The sequence below is a fragment of the Fukomys damarensis genome, unplaced genomic scaffold, assembly GCF_012274545.1.
Source record: "Fukomys damarensis isolate Sample0158 unplaced genomic scaffold, DMR_v1.0_HiC HiC_scaffold_37, whole genome shotgun sequence".
NCBI lineage: Eukaryota > Metazoa > Chordata > Mammalia > Rodentia > Bathyergidae > Fukomys > Fukomys damarensis.
In genome coordinates, this window is record NW_022900949.1 from 58,736,951 (window position 1) to 58,750,860 (window position 13,910).

The window sequence follows — 13,910 nt, forward strand, 5'->3', positions numbered from 1 at the left end:
GGAAGGAAGGAAGGAAAGAGAGAGAGAGAGAGAGAGAGAGAGAGAGAGAGAGAAAGAAAGAAAGAAAGAAAGAAAGAAAGAAAGAAAGAAAGAAAGAAAGAAAGAAAGAAAGAAAGAAAGAAAGAAAAACTAGTGGATTAGCAAAGCACAGTCCTTTGTGTGTCTGGGGCGGGGTGTTGCAGAGGTTTGACCTTGGGTACTATTCTAATCCCTCACCTGTTCTTTTTTGATACCGTTCCCCGCTCAGCTTCCCAGCCACCATGAACTGTGAAGTTTTGCTTTACCACACTGTTCCACAGTGATGTTTTGCATTGGCCCCAGCTGACCATGACCTGAATCTCCTTAAAGCATTAGTCAAATTAAACTTAATCAAAGTTTGGAGTGCCTGACAAGGAAAAAGCTAATATACTCCCCATTTATAATTTTATTTTTTAATTTTTATTTATTTTTTGGTACTGAGGATTGAACTTGGGTCCTTGCTCTTGCAAAGCAGGCTCCAGAACCACTGAGCTAAATCCTTGGCCCAATCAGACTTTTAGATGACACTGCTTACTGCGGCATGAACCAGAAGAGGTGCCCAGCTAAGTTTCATACAGATTTCTGATCCATAAAAGCAGGGAGATATTAAACATTTCATATTTTCAGTATCTAAGTTTTATAGTAATTTTAAACAGAAAGATAACTGTTTGAAGGCAAATTTAGTACTTTTTTCCCTATAGAAGCTGGATTGAGAATTTTGGAAAATGGAATAGCTCTGAAAAAAACCATGCATCAAGTTATCAACTCATGTTTTGAATTAGCTCTACTCTTTTCTTTTAACAGTGATATATGGATGGAGTGGGCAAGAGACCATAAGGCAACTCTCTAAATTGTCTAACACTATATATAGTGTATCCATATTTTTCAAGTATGTGTCCTATGCTGACTTTTAGTTTTCAGGCTTCTGACAACAAGTGTGGCAGCTTTTTCCTCAAACCAACTGATACTCTAGATACCAACTCAGTACCTGTTCCAGCTTGTGTTTAGATGTCCCCCCAAAGCTTCATGTGATCTTTGGGGCTTTCTCAGAAGTGGCTGAAAGTAGAGTGTGTGAAGCTGGAATTGATTCATGGTGCAGTGTCATGTTCAAGAGCACTAGGATTAAGGGTGTGTGCGCAACCCACCCTAGGTAGTCTGGATAAGATAAAAGAAGCAGAAAGATTCTGCTCTGTCCTTTGTTGCTTTTACTACCTTGTAGGCACCATGAAATGTTTCTTCTCTGCCACCCTGCCTTGAAGTCATCGGATTAAAGACTAAAACCTCTACAAACTACAACATAAAAACTAAAAAAAAAAACCTTTTCTCTTTAACTTTGGGTGTCAAGTATTTTTTCTCAGCAACAAAGGAAAAGTAACTAAGACAGTACAATCATTTCTAACATGGCCTGGAGCTAGTGTCAGATTATACAAGTTAAAGCTCAGCATCCAATACTGTTCCCATCTGAGATGCTAGTCACCAATCACAAGTCCTGGGTCACCTTTACTTCTGACAGATCAATTATAAATCAGGGATTCTTAAGACCCTGCTCCTTGAGTTCTCTGATTTGCTGGCATGGCTCTCAAAAGTTATGAAGTCACTTTGGTTACTATCACAGTGCAGCAACAACAAAATTGTAAGACATGTATAGGGCAAGATGGTGGATGAATGGGTACTTCCACGTCTTTGGAGATCACACCACCTGCCCACACCTGGATATTTTTATCAACCCTAGAGCTTGCTTCAATTTGTTACTTAGGGTTTTATGGTTCATTACATAGGACAATTGATTAAGTCATTGGCCATTAGTGATTTGTTCAATCTACAGTCCTTTTCTCCTTTCTGGAAGTTCTGGGATGAAGCTAAAAGTTTCAACCTTCTAATCTTTCTTGTGATCAACCCCCATCCTCAAGCTAAAGATCTTTAGCTTCTTTTTGAGTTATCTCAGTATGAAAGCAAAGGTATTTCCCTCACTAAGAAGATTCCAAGGGTTTTGGAAGCCCTTGCCAGGAACCAAGGACAAAGACCAAATATCTTTTTTATGATTCCAGAAGTACATTTTTCATGAACCCTTTTCAAAACAGGTCTGAGGAAGTTTACACAAAAGAACATAAATATGGTCAAATCAATTTTGAAATAGAAAATAAAGGCTGTTGCCTTTTTAAAATTAGTAAATATTTCCAGTACATACTGTTTACTTTCTTTGTGTGGAGTTGGTACATATACACAGCAGATCTTAATTCCCGTTCTTCATTCCCTTGCCTTCCCTCCATCCCTTGACCCTCCCATGTGAGAAAGCTCTACCTCCCTACTTTGTATTATCTGCCTTTTATTTTACTCTTTATTTATTACACTTACAGAGTGTGACATTAGTGGGACGGATAACAACCCTCCAAAGATATCCACATCATAATTTCGAAGACTTGTGATTGTACTATGTTACATGGCAACAGAGAATTAAGGTTGCAAATTGAATTGAATGTGACAGTCATGTGACCTTAAAATAAGATTATCCTGGTGAGCCCCCATGTAATCGCAAGATTCCTTAAGTGACAAACTTGGAGGCAGAAGAGACAGAGAGGTGGCATCATGAAAATGGATTAGCTAGCCACTTCTGACTTTGAAGATGTTTCTGCTTCCACTTCTGGTATATTTTCCCCATTGCTCCCTCGCTATTTTCAGATATCTGATCAAGGGACAGTAATAGAAAAGTCTTCCTTGTCCATTCTCTGTAAAGGGCTCCTCTTTCATCACTTTCCCCCTTTAATCTGCTTTACTCTTCTTCATGGCCCTTGTTACTACCTGAAATTATATTCTTACTATCTATATCCTACATACTCCACTAGAATGTAGTCTCCACATGAGCAGGGGCTCTGACCTTTTATTTACTACTTATCTGGGTATCTACGTGCTAGGCAAATAGAAAGCTCTCAGTAAATATTTAATGAATAAGTGAGTGAATGCTTTCCAACTACCTAGTCATTTTCCCAGAGAAGTTTTCATAATAAACTTTCCCCATCTTGTTATATTTTAAGTGACCCGTGAGAGTTCTCAGAAACTTGGGTAGCTTCTTGCTGGCCTCTACATGATCAGACTTTGAGTGGTGACAAATTTAGTATTTGTATGCTTGCCAGAGTCAACAACATCTGTTTCAGTTACCTAGCACTTACTTCTTCCAAATTCTAAACTGGTTCTCACACAAATAATAGGTTTCAGGATTGCTGTTTTCAAACTTACTTTAGCTTTCATCCCTTTGCTCAAAGGATGAGAAATCCAACATGTAAAAGTAAACATGTTAAAGCAGCTATGCTCTTCAGCTCCAAATTCATCCCTCTACTCCCTAAAACTTGCAAGGGGGCTACCCCCCACTGACTCTTCTGAGATCACATAGCTTGGAGACTTCTGTCACCAGGAATATAGAATTCCTGTTGATCTTTCAGCTCAGTGGTCAATAAACAATAGTCTCCTGAGTACTGTGTACTCTGTGTACTCCAATGTATCACTATTGGAGTCATGGAAATATGTCTAAAGAGCAAAAATGCATGGAGTTCCGCCTTTGTCTTTTTACAAGTGTCCTCTGGATCTACATAATCTAAGATCTTTTAGTCCTTTCTCAGATTTCTCATCTGTCAAAAGACCTAAGATGTTTCAATCCTAGCTACCTCAATGAGATAATATCATTAATGTAATGGAAAGAAAATTCTATACATCCTTCTTTTCTTCTGTCTCAAAGGCTATACATAGTTACTATAAAAATCAATTTGTTTAGAGGTCAAATAATTACATATGAACACAGTAATCTGATCCACTTCACCAGGTTGAGGTACAATTATAGAAACAGCTTTTGTTTTCCCTTTAATCATTGGGCCCCACATGTTCCCCCTAGCAAGAAGCCAAATATCTCTCTCCCGAGCTTCCTCTCCTTTCTTCCCAAGGGATCCTGGGCTTACTCAGACAGAATTATCAGGGCTGCTGCTTCCAAATACCACAACAGTGTCACTAGTGGGTAGCTAATCTCGTTTTGAGCCGATTTTCTCATGTTGCTGCCATCCAGGATTAGAGGAAAAGCAGTGGTCTGTTGCCCTGCTGTTTCACACTCTTAACAAAGTTGTCAGGGTTCCTGGGCCTTTTTTCAGCAATGTGCACATTTATCTTACATACCCATGGTCAAGTGTACCCATTCAGGCAAGGAGACTCACAAAAGAGCTCTGCACAGAGGAACTTCTAATCTGCAGCCCACTGGACTAGTGGTTCTTTAATATACAGCATGCATTTTCAACTCACTGTCACTCTCTCCCATTTTTCCTTCTTTTTAGAGTAGTTTTTTATTCTTCTACTGGCTACTGTTATTACAAAATGAAGATTCAAGAAAAGACAAAAATCTTTATTGGTGCCACACCTTTGCCCTTTACTAAAAGAATGAAGCTTTATATTCTATTTCTATTCTGATTATATTAAACTTTAAATGTTAAAAAAGTCAAGAATTGATGTTTTTATCCCTCAGGAAGGTAAACATTTAAGAACACTTTTACTTGCCCTTTTTCTATCATTCTCCTTACTCTCTATTGTGTCACTTCCTGGGTTTCCTTTTCTAAAATCAAACCTAAAATTGCAAACTTGCATTTTCAAGTTTTTAACCTTACCTTTCTGCTTTTATTTTATTTATTATTATTATTATTATTATTATTATTATTACTTGTGGTACAGGGGTTGAGTCCAGGGCCTCTCACATTCTACAGCAAGCCCTTAGTCACACCCCAGTTTTATTTCCTATTTTAAAAACCCTTTTTAGTGACTCTATAACCAGAATTCAATTACTCAGATTTAACTATAACTGTCACTGGTTCTATCGCTTACCACTATTTCTTACTGATCACACTTCTGAATTTTTCCTCTTAAATATTATTTTCTGACTCACATTTATTTGAGTAACTTGTTAAGAACATTTTTCTTAAAGAAGATATAAGTTCTTACATATTTAAAGCTGCCTTTTCTTCCTCAGATATAAGAATGATTATTTAGCTGAGTATATAATTTTAAATATATAACTACTCTACACATAATATCATAAAACATTGACCCATTATTTTCTAATACATGTTACATGATGAGAAGTTTAATGAGGATAAGATTAACTTTGTATGAAACTTTTTCTGTTCAAATCTTAGTTCAGATCTAAACTGCTTGATGAGGACTTTCCTTTCCAACTCTTTAAATATCAATCATCGCATCATCTCCATCCCACTTCCTTGTTCTCTTCTATAACACTTACTGCCTTCTAATGTATTATAACCATGCATCAATTAATGACGCTGAGAAATGTGTCATTAGGTGATTTTGCTGCTGTGCGAATATCCTTGCACAAACTGAAATGGTTTAAGTCAATCACTCCATATGGCCTCTTTGATACACTAAAGAGATGCAGTAAATACAAGGCATATGAGGCTGTGGCTGATATAACATATCCTCTTGTCCATGGTAAATTTTAAAATTTGTAACTATAGGAAGTATAGTAAGTATGGGATAGTAAATTCATAAAAGTATAGTAAATAATAAGTATAGTAAATTCAAAAAGAGTAACAGTCATTTATCATTATCAAGTATTATATACTGAACATAATTGTATGTGATATACTTTTACATAACTGGCAATATATTAGGTTTGTTTACATCACCATCACCACAAATGTGTGAATAATACATTACACTATGATATTACAACAGCTAATATGTTGGGGGGTAGGAATTTTTCAGCTCCTTTATAATCTTATGGGACCACCAAGATTTATGCAGTCCATTGTTGACAAAAATGTTAATATGTGGTACCTGGCTATTCATAACTTACTTTATTTTTTTTCTTTTATTGAGTTTATTGGTAAATTTTAGGTATACAGTACAATTACATTCCATAACTTTTATTTTATGCATCCCTTCACCAAAACATAGGCTTCAAGAAGGTGTGGAGTATTTTTTTTTCTTTTGTTTAAATTTGTCTTTCCTCTGAGAACTAACACTTTGCTCTAAGTTCTACGCCTCCGCATCCCTGAATTGTTGGAGTAGCTTCTGATTAATCATCTAGTCCTAAAACCTTCCAAAGGTAAGGAAAAAACATAGAGGGAATCAATTACTAGATCCTTACCTTTCAAAGAAATTCTGGATTGCCACAGAGTGTGCCTGTGTTGAAATCAGCCCTTTTCCTACATTCTAAAATAAAATAATATATCTCACCCATTCCAAGTCCTTCAGTGGAGAATCTGAGTGCAAAAAGAACAAAGAGACTGAACGCTGTAGTGATTAATCAGGACATACTTAACTCAATGCTTTTTCTTTCCCAGCACATATACTTTGCAGTTAAGAGTAAATCACTGTATTATTAACAGAGCATGTTTACATAAGGATTTTTTTTAAAAAGTTAAGCAATTAATTTTAGGTATTCCTAATATTTATTTCTAGGATTTATAATTATTTACAAATGCAAGTATTTCAACAATAACAAAGCTGAACAGATGAGTGTGTTATTATCTATTACTACACAACAAACTACCACAAACTTAGTTTAAATAAAATAACACACATTTATTATTTCACTTTCTGTGGGGTCAGTTTCTGGCCACAGTTTAGCTGCGTTGTCTGCTTAAATTTCACAAGGTTACAATCAAAGTGTACTGCGGCTGCATTCTCACCCGTAGATTTGACCAGAGGAGGATCCACTTCCAATCTCACATAATTTATTGGCATAATTCATTTCCAGGCAGTTGTACAAGTCAAGGTGTAGGCTCAGCTCTTAGAGGCAACTATCAGTGCCTAATGGCACCTGGCATCCCCAAGAAACTGCCAGCAGTTTCTTGCCATGAGCTTCTCCAACATGGCAAATTATTTCTTCAGATCAGTAGTGAGAGGCTCTCACGTGAGTTTCCTAGCAAGGAAGAGTCTGCTATAACATTATATAATCATAGAATCACTTTTTATCACCACTGCAACAGTATTCTATTGGTTAAGGAATGGGGAACATACATTAATCCACTTCCTGTCACTGTGAAAAAATACCCAAGACACCAACATTTTAAGGAAAAAAAAGGTTTGTTTTAGCTCATGGTTCCAGAGCTTTAAGCTTATTGCTTGGCCCTGTTGCTTTGGGTCTGCACCAACATAGTGCATCAAGACAGGAGTGCATGGCAGATGGTCTGTTCATCTCACAGTAACCAGGAGACAAAGAGAAGAGGGTCCCAACAGTACCTACAAGGGCACTCCCCCAATGACACAACTTCCTTCTCTTAGGCCACACCTCTTAAAGGCTCTGCACCCCTTAATGGTGCCAAGCCTTCAACACAAGCCTTTGGGAAGCATTCCAGATCCAAGCAATGGCAGAAGGGATTACAGAAAGATACACATTCCATGTGACAAGGATGATTGTGGGGTCAGGATAGACACTGTAAACCAGAGTTACTAACTCTAAATATACTGAAATGTTTCTTGAGCTACCAGTTTTTAAAGGTATTGTGAGGGGGAAAAATGAGAACCAGGACTGGTCATGTAAAGGTACAAGATCCCAATAATGAATGTAACTGTACTGAATACCTAAAATGTATCAATGAACTCAATAAAAAGAAAAAAAAAGTATTGTGGATAAAAATTATGTTAAGAAATATGTTAATGAAGTTAATTTTAGAATTGGGGTACATTGCACAATATAAAGTTACAAGCTCATTTTTTAAATCATATTGGAAATATTTACTGCAATTATAACACTGATTTTATTTCATCTTAATAAATGCTTAATGTTTTCCATTCATCTTTTTGAAATGTGTGTTGGTAGTAGGATTTACTTTTGTTTCCACTTTTTATTTTTATTAGTACAAGTTGGCAGTGCATAATTACATTAATTGTGGGGAGTTGGTACATGTACATTACACATCTTAATTCTTTTTAACCCCCTTACTGTTACCTCTTTCTCCCCTTCCTCAATGTCTTAGTCCCAATCCCATTTGAAAAAGATCTGTCTCCTTCTTTCCTATTATCTATCCTTCATTTTGCTCTTTAATTTCTTTAAACTTTGGGTTTCTCATATCTTAGGGCAATATTTAAGCTTGTGTGTCTAATTTATTTCACTTAACATTATTGTCTTGGATGCATCCATTTTTCTGCAAGTGACTCAAGTGTAACCTTCTTTTTGGCAATGCAGTACTTCATTTTGTATAAACTCAATATTTTCTTTATCCATTCATCTGTTGATGAACACATAGGCTACGTCCATCTGGCCTTTATGAGTTGTGCTGTGATACATATAGATCTGCAAATGTCACTGTAATACAATGTCTAACTTTTTGTGGAAGAGCTGGGTTTAATGGAATTCTAGTTTTAGTTTTTTGAGAAATCTCTATACTGATTTTCACAGTGGTTGTATTAATTTACATTTCAAATAACAATGTAGGTGGGTTCATTTTCTCCACAACCTCACCAATAGTTGTTATTGTTTGATTTCTTCATGATAGTCATTATTTCTTAAGATGAAATATCAGTGTGTAATTCTAAAGACCAAAGATGTTGAACATTTTTTTCATATATTTACTGGCCATTTGTATTTTTTCCTCTGAAAAGTGTCTGTTCATTTCAATAGCCCATTTTGTTACTGGGCCTTTTTATTTTGGGGGCATTCTGGTGTTTTGGATTCTTTATAAATTCTAGATTTTAGTCTCTGCCCTAAGAGTTGCTGGCAAAAAATGTTTCCCATTCTGTAGATTGACTCTTCATTTTGTTGGTTGTTTCCTTTGCTATGTAGAAGTTTTTAATTTAATTTAATCATGTTTGATTTTTAAATTTTTTATACAATTGGGGTTCTGTTCAGAAAGTCCTTACCTATATCTGTCAAGAGTTTTCCTTTTTTGTCTTCCAACATAATTGAGTGTTTCTATTTTATTACTTAGATCTTTGATTCATCATTATTTCAGTTTAGTACATGGTGATAGATATGTATCTAGATTCAATTTTCTGCATATGGATAGTCAGTTTTCCCAGCATCACTAAAGAGGCTGCCCTTCCTCCATTTTATGTTTTTGGACCCAGTCAGATAGCTGACTGTGCCTGGGGTTGTGTCTTCATCCTCTATTCTGCTCCATTGATCGACTTTTCTGTTTTTGGGCCAGTACCATGCTCTTTTTTTAATCACTTGTAGCTTTGTAAAATAACTTGAAGTGCAGTATTATGATGCCTTCTGCTTTGCTCTTGTCACCCACAATTGTTTTTGCTATTCTGGGTATTATTTGTTCCACATAAATTTTAGGACTGTTTTCTCTAGTTTTATGAGGAATGAGGTTGAGATTTTGACTGGAATTGCATTAAATCTGTATATCACTTTAGGAAATATGGCTACTTTGACAATATTGGATCTTCCTATTCAGGAAAAGGATATCTTTCTCTTTTCTGAAATCCTCTTAGGTCTCCTTTTTCAGAGTACTGTACTTTAACTTGTACTTGTGAGGCAGGCAGCGGAACCACTGAGCTAAATCCCTGGCCCAGAGTACTGTACTTTTGTCATAGAGATCTTCCACTTTTTGGTCAGGGTCATTCTCAAGTAATTAATTTTTCATGTGTACTGTACTTTTGTCATAGAGATCTTCCACTTTTTGGTCAGGGTCATTCTCAAGTAATTAATTCTCAAGTAATTATGCTATTGTGAATGTCATTGTTTTTTTCTTTCTCAGTGATTATTGTTGTATGGGAACACTACTGATTGTGTGTGTGTGTGTTAATTTTGTATCCTACTACATTACTGAATCTGACTATTTAATTCTAGAAGCCTTTCGGCGGATTCCTTCTTGTAAAGAATCATGTCATCTGTAAATAGTATAATTTGATTTCTTCTTTTCCCATATGTATCCCTTTTATTTCTTTTGGTTATCTGATTTTGGTGACTAATGTTTCAAGGATTATGCTGAACAGTAATGATAATAGTGGCTATCGTTGTTTTGTTCATGATTTTAGAGGTAAAGCTTTTAGCTTTTTCTCATTCAATAAGATGTTGGCAATAGATTTGAAATAAATGGCTTTTATCAGAATAAGATAAGGTCCTTTTACACCTATTTTCTTCAGGGTTTATCATGAATGGATGTTGGATATTTTTTTCCTGCATCTATTGAGATAATCATGTATTTTTGTCCTTGCTTTTATTTATATGGTATATTACATTTATTGACCTGTATATGTTGAAACTTTCTTGTATTTCTGGGATGAGGCCTAATTGGTCTCAAACACTGTGCATTCTACACGGACTTCTCCACTTCTAGCCTGCCACATGGAAGGAATTATTTTCATGGTAAAACCCCATACTGTTTTTGAGGTTTACAATTGCTGAGGGCTTTTCTTGTGGCTTGTGATACCAGTGTGACCTGTTGCTTCTCCCAGGAGCTGCTGGCCCTCTCAGAGATTATTTTGTATCAGCAGAGACAGGTTTCCCTCTCTGGGTGCAAGTGTGAGCTTTCCAGACCTTGTCATTCTTTTCTCTGTATTGTGCTCTATTTCTCTAGCTTTCTCTGTACTTTCTAGTTCTCCTGTCAGCTCTCTCCTGATTCTTGAAGATATACTTTCATTTTTCTCTTCTGCTAGGTGCTGTTTTCCAAGGTATCTCTTTCACATCATAGAGAGCAGGAGGATTACTTTTAATAGTACTTTTAACAAGAAATTTTATTTTTCTTTAAATACTGTGTGTGTGTGTGTGTGTTTGTGAATGATAATTGAACCCAGAGCTTCCACATTGCGCTATATCCCAATTCCTTTATAAAGTTTTGTATTTTGAGATATAGTCTCACTAACTTTCCCAGGCAGGAGTCAAATTTGCAATCCTTCTGTGTAAACCTCCCAGAGTGCTAGGATTTCAGGTGCATGCCACTATGCCCAGCTTACAGACATAGAATTTTTAAAAGGTAAACTATGATATCTGAATAATAAATGGTTTCATTCTTCCTTTATATACGACTCATATATAATTAGCCCCAAATAAGAACACCAGAATTCAGCATACTTTACATAAGACTCTCTTCTCATACATAAATAATATTTTAAGATACAGATTAAACAGCATCATTAAAAATTAAGTAATGAGACATACCATTTTGATTTATCTTTTTATAACTTGATATAACATTAATGAATTATGTTGAATGAACATCATTTAAAACTTGACCTCTTTTAATAATTTGTCTTGGCCAGCTTGGACTCAGAGCCACCTCTTGTGCACGGTCCAGCCTGAACTATGGGCCTCCTCTGGAGCTGTGCCATTTCTAGTGGATGCCACTGATTGGCTGTGACACAGCTCCAGGTGGGTGAGTTTTGTCATAGCCCCAGCTTGAACACAGAGCCACCTCTGCTGTGTGGTCCGGCCGAAATTGTGGGCCTCCTCTGGAGCCGCACTGTTTCCAGCGGGCACCACTGATTGGCTCTGACACAGCACCAGGAGGTTAGCCGAGCAAGCACCCCTGAATGCCATTGCCACCCCCTGCTCCCAGCTATTAGATCCCCTGACTGAGCCAGTCCTTGGACGCGCTCTGCAGAGGCATGGCTGGCTATAAAGGGTGGTGATTGATCCTATTATGCTCCTGATTGTATCGATAGGGATAAAGGATAGGGATTGATTTGATGAGTTGTTTTCTCAATTATGAAAATGAGAATGTCTATAAGGCATTAGAGAATCAAAGACTGGGACACAACAATATCAGGAAGATTTAATGACCCAGAGATAGAATCAAGGGCAACCCAAAAGCAAAAATAAAGATCAGAAAATACTTAAACAAGCCACAAAAACAGACTTCCAGTCCACCAGTAGCAAACAGTAGGGCAAAGGAGGATGAAAAATCAGATAGTGAACCTCTAGGACACTCAGAACTCACAGCACAGGAAGTAAGAAAACTGATCAATAAAGCTCTAGAAAAATTCAAAACAGAAATTATTTCCCAGATAACCATAGAGATGTTGAGCAAAATGAAAGACATGATTTGAGACTCCAGAACAGAAACTGACAAAAAAATAGATGAGCTTAGGAACATGATAGAAGCCATGAAGGCCCAGCATAAGAAAGAAATGGAAACAATGAATGTTCAACACAGGAAAGAAATGGAATCCATTAAACAGATTCAAACAGATATCCAGGAGATTAAAAACTCTATTGAAAGTGTACACAACAAAATAAAAGATTGCGAAGATAGAATCTAAGATATAGAAGATAGGATAACAGACAGTGACCATGTAAAGAGAGGTCTCTTAAAAACAGAAAGGGAGCATTAGAAATCGATCCAACAACTCCTAGATGATGCAAAGAAGACTAACATAAGACTGACAGGAATCTATGAAGTACCAGGAGAAAATGCAAATGACTTAAAAAAGCTGTTCATAGAATTAATGACAGAAAACTTCCCAAACAGTGGGGAAGAATTAGACATACAGATAAGAGAGGCATATAGGCCACCAACTAGCCATGATCAAAAAAAAAAATCTACACCTAGACATATAATAATCAAGATCCCAGAAACTCAACAGAAGAACAAAATACTACAAGCAGTAGGAGAAAAGAAACAAATCACATGCAAAGGAAAGCCCATCAGAATCACAGCAGACTTTCCAACACAAACCCTCAGGACAAGGAGAGCCTGGAGTGAGGTATTTCAAGTACTAAAAGAAAACAGCCTACAACCAAGACTGATGTATCCTGCAAAACTCTCTTTCAAAATGGATGGAGAAATAAGATACTTCCATGACAAAGAACACTTGAGAAACTTCATGAATACTAAACCAGCACTACAAAGAATTTTGAACAACATCCTAGAAAAAGACAACGAAGATCACAACACCAGGAGGCCCAAAAGAACAAATCAAATAGCCAAGGCAAGAAACTAAAAGGAGAGGACAAAAAATTTTAAAAAAAGAGTCAACAAAAGGACAATAACATGACAATAATTAGTACATATCAATTATAACTATCAATGTCAATGGCCTCAATTCACCAATCAAGAGAAATAAATTGGCAAAATGGATTAAGAAGCAAAACCCAACAAAATGGAATAAGACGCAAAATCCAACAATATGTTGTATAAAAGAAACACACCTAGTGCAAAAAGAAGCCCATAGACTGAAAGTGAAAAGATAGAAAACAATTCTCCATGTGACAGGAGCCCAGAAAAAAACAGAGGTAGCAATCTTATTCGCAGACAAAGCAAACTTTAAGAGAGACAAAGAAGGCCACTACATCCTTGTAAAGGGCACAATCCAACAGGAAGAAATGACAATCATAAACATATATGCACCAAATATAAATGCCCCCAACTATATAAAACAAATATTAAGTAACATGAAAAAACAAATAAGCACTAATACAATTGCAGTGGGGGATCTTAACACACCACTATCACAAGCAGACAGATCATCTAGGCAAAAAATCAACAATGAAATACTAGAACTGAACCAAGCTTTTGAACATAGGGACTTATTAGACATCTATAGAGTGTTCCACTGCACAAAATCAGAATATACATTCTTTTCAGCTGCACATGGGTCATTATCCAAGATAGATCACATACTAGCTCACAAAACAGGTTTGAATAAATGCAAAAGAATTGAAGTTATTCCCTGTATATTATCAGATCACAGTGCAATAAAGCTGGAGATCAATAGCATAAGAAACCGTAGGAACTTCACAAACACATGGAAATTGAACAACACTCTCCTGAACAATCAATGGATCACAGAAGAAATTAAAGAAGAAATTGGACAGTTTTTACAAATAAACAAAAATGCCAATACAACATACAGGAATCTATGGGACACAATGGAAGCAGTTCTATGGGGAAAATTCATAGCACTGAATGCCCACATTAGGAAAACAGAGCAAGCTCAAATAAACAACCTAA

At 36.3% G+C, this 13,910-nt stretch overlaps 2 long non-coding RNA genes across 4 annotated transcripts in view; both read right to left on the reverse strand.

The window, feature by feature from the left end:
* LOC104861662 overlaps positions 1-13,910 on the reverse strand; it is a 95,445-nt gene that overhangs the window by 31,761 nt on the left and 49,774 nt on the right. The gene's annotated exons all lie outside the window — the stretch shown is intronic.
* LOC117284423 overlaps positions 6,644-13,910 on the reverse strand; it is a 17,205-nt gene continuing 9,938 nt past the window's right edge. The window contains exon 3 of the long non-coding RNA XR_004515505.1: positions 6,644-6,931. This is a non-coding gene — a long non-coding RNA (uncharacterized LOC117284423). The remainder of the gene's footprint in view (positions 6,932-13,910) is intronic.